The sequence below is a fragment of the Phyllobates terribilis genome, unplaced genomic scaffold (assembly GCF_046119375.1).
Source record: "Phyllobates terribilis strain yellow unplaced genomic scaffold, ASM4611937v1 Scaffold_1__5_contigs__length_1240528914, whole genome shotgun sequence".
In the NCBI taxonomy this organism is placed as follows: domain Eukaryota; kingdom Metazoa; phylum Chordata; class Amphibia; order Anura; family Dendrobatidae; genus Phyllobates; species Phyllobates terribilis.
The window spans coordinates 1,074,701,543-1,074,713,787 of record NW_027362761.1 but is presented as its reverse complement, the minus strand read 5'-3'; the positions used below and the strand labels follow the sequence as shown (position 1 = coordinate 1,074,713,787).

Here is a 12,245-nt window from a genome sequence, read left to right as displayed (position 1 = left end):
TGAATCAATGACCCTCGATACCTGGAACTCCAAGTTACCATTGACAACCACAGGAGGGGGAGGTAAAGGTGACAGTACCACCGGCGCCACATACCTCTTAAGCAATGATCTGTGAAACACGTTGTGAATTTTAAACGTAGGGGGGAGGTCAAGACGGAATGCCACCGGATTAATAACAGAACTGATTCTGTACGGCCCGATGAACCTGGGACCCAGTTTCCAGGAGGGAACCTTAAGTTTAATATTCCTGGTAGACAACCATACCTGATCGTTCACACTTAGGTCCGGACCAGACACTCTCCTCCTATCAGCCATACGTTTGTATCGGTTCCCCATAGTATTCAGATTCTTCAGCACCCCTCTCCATACTGAAGCGAGAGATGAGGAAAATCGTTCCTCCTCCGGAACCCCCGAAGAGCCCCCCCTACTGAAAGTACAAAACTGGGGGTGAAAACCATATGCCCCAAAAAACGGGGACTTACCAGTGGACTCGCTCCGCCTATTATTGAGAGCAAACTCTGCCAGAGGTAGGAAAGAAGCCCAGTCCTCCTGGTTCTCTGACACAAAACACCGAAGATATGTCTCCAAGCTCTGGTTCATACGTTCCGTCTGACCATTGGTCTGAGGATGAAAAGCCGACGAGAATGACAAATGCATCCCCCGCCGTGCACAAAACGCCTTCCAGAACTTGGACACAAACTGAGACCCCCGATCAGACACCACCTCGGAGGGTACCCCGTGAAGCCTCACAATCTCCCCAATGAACACCTGCGCAAGAGTTTTAGCATTAGGGAGAGCCGGAAGAGCGATAAAATGTGCCATCTTGCTGAACCTGTCCACTACAACGAGTATGACCGTTTTACCCGAAGACGGAGGGAGGTCAGTAATAAAGTCCATAGACAGATGAGTCCAAGGACGCTCCGGGATCTTCAAAGGTAAGAGGGCCCCAGACGGACGGGTATGTGAGGTCTTAGAGCGCGCACAAACCCCACAGGACGCAACAAAAGTTACCACCTCTTTATGTAAGTTAGGCCACCAAAACCGACGCGAGAGGAGATCCACAGTTGCTTTACTCCCCGGGTGTCCTGCAAAAACTGAGTTATGGTGTGCCTCGATCACCTTTTGTCGCAACTGATCTGGAACGAACAGTCTCCCCGGAGGTCCAACAGGGGCGTCTCCCTGAGCCTCCAATATCTCCTCCTCCAGCTCAGAGCATACTGCCGAAACCACCACCCCCTCCTGAAGAATAGGAATCGGGTCGTCCGTATTCCCGGCCCCAGGGAAACTACGAGATAAGGCATCCGCCTTTACATTTTTAGACCCAGGACGATATGTAACGACGAAATTAAACCTGGTAAAAAACAATGACCACCTAGCTTGTCTGGGATTCAGACGTTTAGCGGACTCCAGATATAGCAGGTTCTTGTGATCGGTGATGACGGTGACCGGATGAACTGCCCCCTCCAAAAAATGGCGCCACTCCTCAAAAGCTAACTTAATGGCCAAGAGTTCCCTATTGCCGACATCGTAATTCCTCTCAGCGGACGACAATTTTTTAGAGAAAAAGGCGCACGGATGCCACTTACCAGGGGACGAACCCTGTGACAATACTGCTCCCACCCCTACCTCGGAAGCGTCTACCTCTACAAAGAATGGCTGAGACGCATCAGGTTGAATGAGTATGGGCGCCGAGGCAAAACATTTTTTCAAGGAGGAGAATGCTTGACAAGCCTTGTCAGACCACCTAGAAAAATCCGTCCCCTTTTTAGTCATGTCTGTGAGAGGCTTAACCATGGACGAGAAATTACGAATGAACTTCCGGTAATAGTTAGCAAACCCCAGGAAACGTTGTAGTGCCTTAAGATTCTCCGGCCGATCCCACTCAAGAACTGCCCGCACTTTCCCAGGGTCCATACGAAAACCGGACGCTGAAACCAGGAAGCCTAAAAACTGGAGTTCCTGTACGGCGAACACACACTTTTCCCACTTGGCATACAGTTTATTATCCCGCAAGATCTGTAACACCTGTCTAACGTGCTCCTGATGAGACACCAGATCCGGCGAGTAAATTAAGATATCATCCAGATATATGACAACAAACTGTCCCACCAGGTGGCGAAAAATATCATTAACAAAGTGTTGAAACACCGCCGGGGCATTAGTCAGACCGAATGGCATGACAAGGTTCTCATAATGCCCCTCCGGAGTGTTAAAAGCCGTCTTCCACTCATCCCCCTCCTTCATCCTAATCAGATTGTACGCCCCCCTGAGATCCAACTTAGAGAACCATTTGGCGCCCACGATCTGATTAAAGAGATCGGGAATAAGTGGGAGCGGATACGGATCTCGGACCGTAATCCGATTAAGTTCACGGAAATCCAGGCAAGGGCGTAGGCCTCCATCTTTCTTCTTAACAAAGAAGAACCCCGCGGCCACCGGAGAAGATGAAGGTCTAATATGCCCCTTAGCCAGACTTTCAGAAATATAATCCTTCATGGCCTGCCTCTCAGGACCAGAAAGGTTATACAACCTAGCTTTAGGTAACTTGGCCTCAGGGAGCAGTTTTACAGAACAGTCATACACGCGATGAGGAGGTAGTTCCTGACACCCATTCTCCGAGAATACATCCTCAAAGTCCGCCAGAAATGGAGGTAAGACCCAAGGAGTAACCGCACCGATGACCGTGTTCATGCAGTTTTTATTACAGAATTTACTCCATTGGCTTATCTCTCTGGTTTGCCAATTAATAACCGGGTTATGCTTAGCTAACCAAGGAAGGCCCAACACTATAGGAGTGGGAAGACCCTCCAACACGTAGCAAGACAACAGTTCTTTATGTATTGCCCCCACTTGAAGTTTTACGCCATGCACAGCTTGCAAAAAACTTCCCTGACCGAGAGGTCTGGCATCGATCGAGAATATGGGGATGGGTTTAGCCAACTCACTCAATCGCATACCTTGAACCCGGGCAAACCGAGCATCAACCAGATTAGCCCCGGCCCCACTATCCAGAAGAACAGATATCCTCTCAGTTCTCGTACCCACCACCACCTCCGCCGGTACGAGAAACTGAGACGAACCTAGGGACGAAATACCTACTCCCAGATTGCCGTCCACCACACAACCTGGGATCAACAGTTTTTTCGACGCCTCTTTACTCTGCAAGGGACGGGATGGACACCCCCCAATAAAATGTCCCTTTTTCCCGCAGAGAAAACACCTTCCTGTCTTATGGCGCACCACCGGTCCCCTTCCCCGAAATGATGTCCCTCCTAATTGCATAGGCTCCTCCGGACTGACCAGGGGAACCACCATATGAGGGGACCTTGTAGGAGGTGGAGACATTACAGGGGGTAGAGTTATCCCGCACCTCTCCCGAAGCCGTCTGTCAACGCGAATAGCAAGGGCCATAGCGGCTTCCAGTGACGCGGGAGAGTCATACTGTGCCAACACATCCTGTAATTTGTCGGATAAACCATGACAAAACTGGCTCCTAAGAGCCGGGTCATTCCACTGGGTGTCCGTGGCCCACCTACGGAACTCCGAACAGAATTCCTCCGCCGGACGATCTCCCTGCTGAATCCTACGTAACTTAGACTCAGCAAGGGAGATCCGATCTGGGTCATCATATACGAGTCCCAGAGCAGCGAAAAACCTATCCACTGACTGGAGAACCGGGGAGCTTGGGGGAAGAGAGAACGCCCAAGATTGTGGGTCCCCTTGTAGGAGCGAGATGACAATTCCCACCCTTTGTTCTTCACTGCCCGATGACCGAGGCCGCAGCCGAAAGTACAATTTGCATGCCTCCCGGAAAACAAAAAACTTGTCCCGCCCCCCAGTGAACCTATCAGGGAGAGCTACTTTAGGTTCTGGTCCGGCTTGCTCCAGAGGATGCAAAACCTTGGACCTAACGTCCGCCAGCCCCATGGACAAACTCTGCAACTGCCGAGCTAGACCGGCTACTGGATCCATGGTAGCTGGAGAAAAACTAAGATGGTCGGTGAAAATGTCACACTGTCACAGAATACTGGAGGTAGGGGGCCTAAGCTGACCCTAAGCTGGGGCCCAGACTAATCCCTCATCCTGGAGGTACTGTTAAAGGTACAGAGGTCCAGGCCGCCAGCGTAACCCCTACCTTCTGAGGATCCCTGCACCAAAGTAATCTAGTCCTGAGAAGGACCCCGATCACAACAATAGGGAACCAGAAATAATATGCCCACACACAGTATTTAGACGAACGAGACAGTACAAGGGAAAAACCAAAACCACCTTGCATACAACTTCTAAACAACTACAACAGAGGGAACACCAACGGGAAAGGAGATAAATGATAAAGCGAGGAAAGGGAAAACACACTTCCAAATACACTTATCTCAGCAACTCCAAACACCACGATCCGCTCTGTAAGTCTGAATGAAAAGCTTTCACCGACACCTCCCAAACAGACCTGCAGGAATATAAAGGAGTCTCACTAAAGAAGCATTGATTGCAGCTGGGCGAGGCTGGACCTCAGCTAGCCCAGAGAGAGAGAGAGAATTAACTCCTACACTGCCGAGAAAACACAAAGCACCAACAAGTCAGCTGCGAGAAGTCAGGCTGTGTACTCGTGACGATCTTCGTGGCGACACACCCGTGACACATGTGTGGCCTCCTCAATCCCCAAATCCTGGTATGTGAGGCCTCCTCAACCCCCCAATCCTGGTATGTGAGGCCTCCTCAACCCCCCAATCCTGGTATGTGTGGCCTCCTCAATCCCCCATTCCTAGTATGTGAGGCCTCCTCAATCCCCCATTCCTGGTAAGTGTGGCCTCCTCAATCCCCCATTCCTGGTATGTGTGGCCTCCTCAATCCCCCAATCCTGGTATGTGTGGCCTCCTCAATCCCCCAATCCTGGTATGTGTGGCCTCCTCAATCCCCCATTCCTGGTATGTGTGGCCCCCTCAATCCCCAAATCCTGGTATGTGTGGCCTCTTCAATCCCCCATTCCTGGTATGTGTGGCCTCCTCAATCCCCCATTCCTGGTATGTGAGGCCTCCTCAATCCCCAAATCCTGGTATGTGTGGTCTCCTCAATCCCCCATTCCTGGTATGTGAGGCCTCCTCAATCCCCCATTCCTGGTATGTGTGGCCTCCTCAATCCCCCATTCCTGGTATGTGTGGCCTCCTCAATCCCCCATTCCTGGTATGTGTGGCCTCCTCAATCCCCCAATCCTGGTATGTGTGGCCTCCTCAATCCCCCATTCCTGGTATGTGTGGTCTCCTCAATCCCCCAATCCTGGCATGTGTGGCCTCCTCAATCCCCAAATCCTGGCATGTGTGGCTTCCTCAATCCAAGTATCCTGGCATGTGTGGCCTCCTCAATGCCCCATTCCTGGTATGTGTGGCCTCCTCAATCCCCCAATCCTGGTATGTGTGGCCTCCTCAATCCCCCAATCCTGGTATGTGTGGCCTCCTCAATCCCCCATTCCTGGTATGTGTGGCCTCCTCAATCCCCCATTCCTGGTATGTGTGGCCTCCTCAATCCCCCAATCCTGGCATGTGTGGCCTCCTCAATCCCCCAATCCTGGCATGTGTGGCCTCCTCAATCCCCCAATCCTGGCATGTGTGGCTTCCTCAATCCAAGTATCCTGGCATGTGTGGCCCCCTCATCCCCCAATCACTGCACACAAAACAATAAACACTTATACTCACCTTCCTTCCTCACCTCTGCTCCAGCGCTGAGTCCTGTCTGCAGCAGCTCATGTCGGCATCTGAGCTGCGCGCGCTCTCAGAAGCCGAGGTGAGCTGCTGCCGGTACATTCACTCCTCTCGCGTGAATATGCATTCTCTTTAGCGGCGGCCACGGACAGCAGGAGCCGGGGCTCAGCGCTCCTCCGTGGCCGCTACTAAAGAGAATGAATATTCCGTCTTCTCCACGCCCATGGGAGTGGAGAAGAGGGAATATTCATGTCCCTTTAGCAGCGGGCACACGTGATAGCTGCAGCAGCGGCTACTGTGTGTGCTCCGCTCCTCCACTGCCGCAACCTCCTACTCACCTATCCTCCTCGTTCCCACGCTGCTTGGGGCCCTCCCGGCTCACGGGCCCCCTCCGGCCACGGGCCCCATAGCAGTGGCGTGGTCTGCCGCCATTGGCGGTACGCCACTGATTTTATTCTATTGCCCTCTCAAGAAATTCATCATTTTGATAATGTAATACAGACTGAAAATACAAAAAACTACTTACAAATGAAAATACAAAGTAACTATTTGTACAGCTCTATAGGTGACTTACAGTGGGTACAGAAAGTATTCAGACCCCTTTACATTTTTCACTCTTTGTTTCATTGCAGTCATTTGGTAAATTCTAAAAAGTTCATTTTTTTCTCATTAAAGTACACTCTGCACCCCATCGTGACTGAAAAAAACAGACATGTAGAAATTTTTGCAAATTTATTAAAAAAGAAAAACTGAAATATCACATGGCCATCAGTATTCGGACCCTTTGCTCAGTATTGAGTAGAAGCAGCCTTTTGAGCTAGTACAGCCATGAGTCTTCTTGGGAATGATGCAACAAGTTTTTCACACCTGGATTTGGGGATCCTCTGCTATTATTCCTTGCAGATCCTCTCCAGTTCCGTCAGGTTGGATGGTGAACGTTGGTGGACAGCCATTTTCAGGTCTCTACAGAGATGCTCAATTGGGTTTAGGTCAGGGCTCTGGCTGGGCCAGTCGAGAATAGTCACAGAGTTGTTCTGAAGCCACTCCTTTGTTATTTTAGCTGAGTGCTTAGGGTCATTATCTTGTTGGAAGGTGAACCTTCGGCCAAGTCTGAGATCCAGAGCACACTGGAAGAGGTTTTTATCCAGGATATCTCTGTATTTGGCCGCATTCATGTTTCCTTCAATTGCAAGCAGTTGTCCTGTCCCTGCAGCTGAAAAAAAAACCATAGCATGATGCTGCCACCACCATGTTTCACTGTTGGGATTGTATTGGGCAGGTGATGCCTGGTTTTCTCCACACATATCACTTAGAATTATTACCAAAAAGTTCTATCTTCGTCTCATCAGACCAGAGAATCTTATTTCTCATAATCTGGGAGTCCTTCATGTGTTTTTCAGCAAACTCTATGCGGGCTTTCATATGTCTTGCACTGAGGAGAGGCTTCCGTTGGGCCACTGCCATAAAAGCCCAACTGGTAGAGGGCTGTAGTGATAGTTGACTTTATGGAACTTTCTCCCATCTCCCTACTGCATCTCTGGAGCTCAGCCACAGTGATCTTGGGGTTCTTCTTTAGCTCTCTCACCAAGGCTCTTCTCCCACGATTACTCAGTTTGGTTGGATGGCCAGGTCTAGGAAGACTTCTGGTGGTCCCAAACTTCTTCCATTTAAAGATTATGGAGGCAACTGTGCTCTTAGGAACCTTGAGTAATGCAGAAATTCTTTTGTAACCTTGGCCAGATCTGTGCCTTGCCACAATTCTGTCTCTGAGCTCCTTTGAGCTCATGATTCTCATTTGGTCTGACATGCACTGTGAGCTCTGAAGTCTTATATAGACAGGTGTGTGCCTTTCCAGATCAAGTCCTATCAGTTTAATTAAACACAGCTGGACTCCAATGAAGGAGTAGAACCATTTCAAGGAGGATCACAAGGAAATGGACAACATGTGACTTAAATATGAGTGTCTGAGCAAAGGGTCTGAATACTTATGACCATGTGATATTTTAGTCTTTCTTTTTTATAAATTTGCAAAAATTTCTACATTTCTGTTTTTTTATCAGTCAAGATGGGGTGCAGAGTGTACTTTAATGAGAAAAAAAATGAACTTTTTAGAATTTACCAAATGGCTGCAATGAAGCAAAGAGTGAAAATTTAAAGGGGTCTGAATACTTTCCGTACCCACTGTAGCCTCTATATAACTTATACCTGCAGTATAGATTCCACCTCTTTGGTTGTGGGGAAAAAAATCATATACAAATGAGGAATCCTTGGTGTAACCTTGGCGCATGGGCTCAGTGCACTGTTGCGCCCCCTGATTTTTTATTGCAGAGCTGGAGTGATACTACTAACATAAGGTCCCTGACTCTAGTATTATACTAACGACCCGCCGTCTTCAGCTCTTCCCAGCGCTGTGCCATCATCTAGTGACCGCAACTTCTGAATGACCAGAAGTCAGAGGTGATGGTCACAAGTTCTCAGTGTAAGTCTATGAGACCCTCGTTCTGGCCTCGTTCTGGATCTCATAGATTTACATTGAGTTGTGACTCCCGGATCGCCCAGCAAACACTGGTCGCAAACTGCTGGGGACCGACCGGGGTGGTGCCGGGAATGGCTGGTGAGTATGAGACTAAATGCAGTGACCTTACATTGGTGGCACCACTCAAGCGCTGCAATAAATAAAAACACTGAAGTGGTGCTTTAGCTTTCTGCATATTTCCCCTTAGCTTGTTTGACAGTGCTCACTTGCCCAGAGTGCAGTCACACACCCTGCATGTGCGCACTAACACTGCAGGAGCCCAGGGAGTGCATGCACACAGTGTCAGTGCGAGTGAGCGCTCATCCTTCTCCCCTCACTGCAGTGGTCACCTGGTACATTTCTGTGTATCTGTGTAGTGAGTGACCATTGCAGACAGTAGAGATGGAGGAGATCTCGCCTGCACTGACACTGTGTGTGCATGCACTTGCTGGGCTCCTGCAGTGTTAGTGCGGACATGCAGGGCCTGTGATTGACAGCGCTCTAGGCATGCAAGAGATGTCAAACAAGCTAAGAGGAAAGAAATGTGCAGCATTTGCCCTTGGCCCTGAAGAGGGTGCACGAAGGAGCCATCATTTGTATATGAAATAACACAATTTTTTCTGTACAACTAAAAAGGTGAAGTCTATACTGCAGGTATGAGCTCCATAGTCCCCTATAGAGGTGTATAAGTAGATGAAATCGAGCTCTGCGAGTGACAGAAATCCTATAAGGTTTGGTTTACAAATATCTATAAAACTACAATCTGAACTCTGCAATTAGTTGACATTTTTTTTCTACAGGATGGCTAAGAGAAGTTTGGACTTTGGGAGCCAAGTGGCAAACAACATCAAATATTAGGCCAATATTTTCCATAGGATATTCGGTTAAATATCTGATCCAAGTCGCACCTTTAGAACCTTTACCAGTTCCTCAAAGAGTATCCCTTCTGTCTCACCTGTGAAGGCGGCTGACGGCAGGCATGTCCAGGCGGAGGATGGATGGATAGACAAGGGTGCTGGATTGTTTCTGAGAATCCCATAAAAGTAAATAGAGACCTGAATGCTATAGTCAACGACTGCTTTACCATGTGGGATGGAGGTCGCTGCCATCGCCATTCTGGAAACAGAGGGGTCCAGCATCTATCAGACATTTGTGGAAAATTCTATACAATAAATGTATTTATTGTATAGAATTAAGGGGGATTAAGTAATCAATGGGGTTACAGATCAAAGAACCGCACTACTAATCTCTTCCTACATCTGATGTTTAATTATCACATTCCATGTAATCATTCAATGGGTTTTTGACGCGCCCCCTGGGCCGTGTGTGTGTGGGGATACCCGGAACCGGACCCGTTGTGTATGCTGGGGGTTGTAGTCCTTGCGTGGCTCAGGGCGGTCAACCCAAAGGGCAGGCTATTTGTGTGGTTTTGTGATATTTAAATGTCCGACTACGCCACCCGTGGATTGCGGTCAGAGTGAACCGCCGCTGCAGGGCAGACCGCTGAGGCTGGTATTGGGAATGCAGCAGAGGGTAGTATAACTCCCCACGGGAGGAGTATAGCCTCAGGGCAGAAAGTAGGGATGTTGGTGGTGATGGTGCGCGGGAGCAGCAGTAACCACACGGAGTCTGTCATGCAAGTCAGGGTCTTTACAGTTGGTGGTATTAAGGGACCCGTCCGAAATACAGGTTAACAATGGAGGCCTGGTCAGTCTGAGAGCAACTGGGAAATCCTGCTGGTCAGGGGGAGTTTGTAGGCCTACCGTGCTGACTTCACTCTTTCTTGGCTATCCTGCTGTAGTGTAGTGGTAGCCCACGTCTCTGAGTGTACCGTGTTGTTCTCACCCGTATGACTGGCGACTCGGGCCTTCCGTACTTCTCACCCCTCCGGGGCAGTGGTGGTCCCTCTCGTGTGGCTGAGCCTCCGGGCTTCCTTGGGCCAGAGGACTTGAAGTCCCCTGCGTGGTGGTTTTCTGCTGCTGGGCTTATAACCCTCACAGCCTCAGACTCCAGTGTCCGGCTTTGCAAGTCTCTAGCCAGGGTGAGCTCTTCTAGCTCCCCTCCTGGCCTCGTGTTCCTCCTCTGCCTACAGGGACTCCTCAGCCTGCTGCTGACCTGTCCCTATCTGCAACTTGACTGGAACTTCTCTGGCACTTGACTCTCTAACCCCGCCCCAGATCCAGTTTATAAAGAGCAGGTTTCTCCCCTCCCTGGACTGAGGCAGGAGTTGCTGCATGCTAATTGTCCCCAACCAGAGAACCTCCCACCTGCTCTCAGACATGACATTGCTGCCACTGTGGCGACCAGACCTGGGGTGCCACATTTTTGCCACCTAATCCAAGAGGAGCATGGAGTAGGGACATAGACACTGATTTCAGCGATATGTCACTTACTGGGCTGCTTAGTGTAGATTTGAAAAAAAATACCTGTTTTACCAGCATGAGATTATCACTAGAGGACTAGTAAATTTTCTGGCGTCTAGTCCTCGATATTCATGAGCTCTCTGTAGCTCCGCCCCCACCACTGATTGGCAGCTTTCTGCCTATGCACCATGTACATAGAAAGCTGCCAATCAGTGGTGTGGGCGGGGTTACATACAGCTTAGCATTCAGAGAACTGCTAGATCTGCAGCAGATATAACTGTGATTACATCAAAACTGCAGTAAGCAGCCCAATAAGTGATAAATTGCTGAAATCAGTGTCTCTGCCCCTACATTATGCTACTATCACATGGGTTACCAAAAACATGGTGACAGATTTCCTTTAACACCAGAGGCGCTATCCTCATACCACTACATTGGATGACTGCCTAGTACTTTGTTTGCAGGTGGCTGTATTAGACACTTCTATACAAGTGGAGATCTTAAAAAGAAAGTATTGGCGGCCTTATAAATCATTCTGTCCTCCATTAAGTACATGATCTAATCACAGCACACAATAACTAAATGGTTTTCTAAGCTCAGGTCACTTGATTCCCATGAGAGCTATTTCACACAACAAACAAACTGCAACTTTAATTTACAAGTCACGGTAAATACATTGCAAGTTCTGCACCCAGAGACTTACCGGTAATAGCTGCCTTAGTTCATTAAGTAAGAAGTAAATGCGCTCATGGGATTACAGGCCGGCTGCATTGTGCAACATCTCAGTACACATAGGAAATCCTTGTCATCCAATGTATTACCATGGATCCCCGGCCGCCCGCACCTGATCACGCCCTGCAGGCTACACTCGCTTCCGTCCATGTGCTGCAGATCCTTCTACATTTTCACTGTATACAAAGGGCACTGTGCTCTTCTGTATCAGAAAATATTGAGTTATTTTTCAAAAAAATATTGTACTGAACAGAGAACAGAGTGCATATCACTGGTTAAAAAAAATCTATGATGCGTGTATTTCTGCTCTGCTAGAATAGTATACAAATATGACAAACAAATCAAATTTCAGGATACTATTAGTATGGTACACAAAAATGACCTGACAGATTCCCTTTAATAAGGCTGTGTATTCATTTCCTCCTGTTCTAAATGGTTTGGGAATGAGCCAATAATGTGTCCACGGTCTCTTTGCATGAAACTTTTGATGTCATACACACAATATTGTTTGCTAGACATGTTTTATCGCAGTTTGCACAAAGGATAGCAGTGGTTGTATCGAGAAGACTAATAATGCTGTATCCTTTGATCTAGATGTAAAAAGATTCCTGTGACGCCTCATTTAGACTTCTGCGTTTGTTGACATACAGGAAAAAAAATGGCATGATTTTCATCAGTGTTTGTTCCATGCGTCATCACTGGTTTTCACTTATGAAAACTATAAGCACAGCACACCCTCTGTAAAACATGGTGGAGGCAGTATGATGGCATGGGCATGCATTGCTCCCAATGGCACAGGGTCACTAGTGTTTACTGATGATGTGACTGAAGATAGAAGCAGCCGGATGAATTCTGAAGTGTACATGGCGATACTTTCCGCTCAGACTCAACCAAATGCAGCAAGGATTAAAGGACGGCGATTCACAGTACAGATGGACA

General features: G+C 48.5%; 1 protein-coding gene across 2 annotated transcripts in view; it reads right to left on the bottom strand.

Annotated features, from left to right (window-relative positions):
• TEC (tec protein tyrosine kinase) overlaps positions 1-11,409 on the bottom strand; it is a 219,320-nt gene extending 207,911 nt beyond the window's left edge. Inside the window, exon 1 of one of the 2 annotated variants that reach the window (XM_073645530.1) lies at positions 11,278-11,409. The gene's annotated coding sequence lies outside the window, so the exon portion shown is untranslated. The remainder of the gene's footprint in view (positions 1-11,277) is intronic. The other variant, XM_073645528.1, reaches the window with a different exon arrangement.
• Between the last annotated feature and the right edge of the window lie 836 nt (positions 11,410-12,245).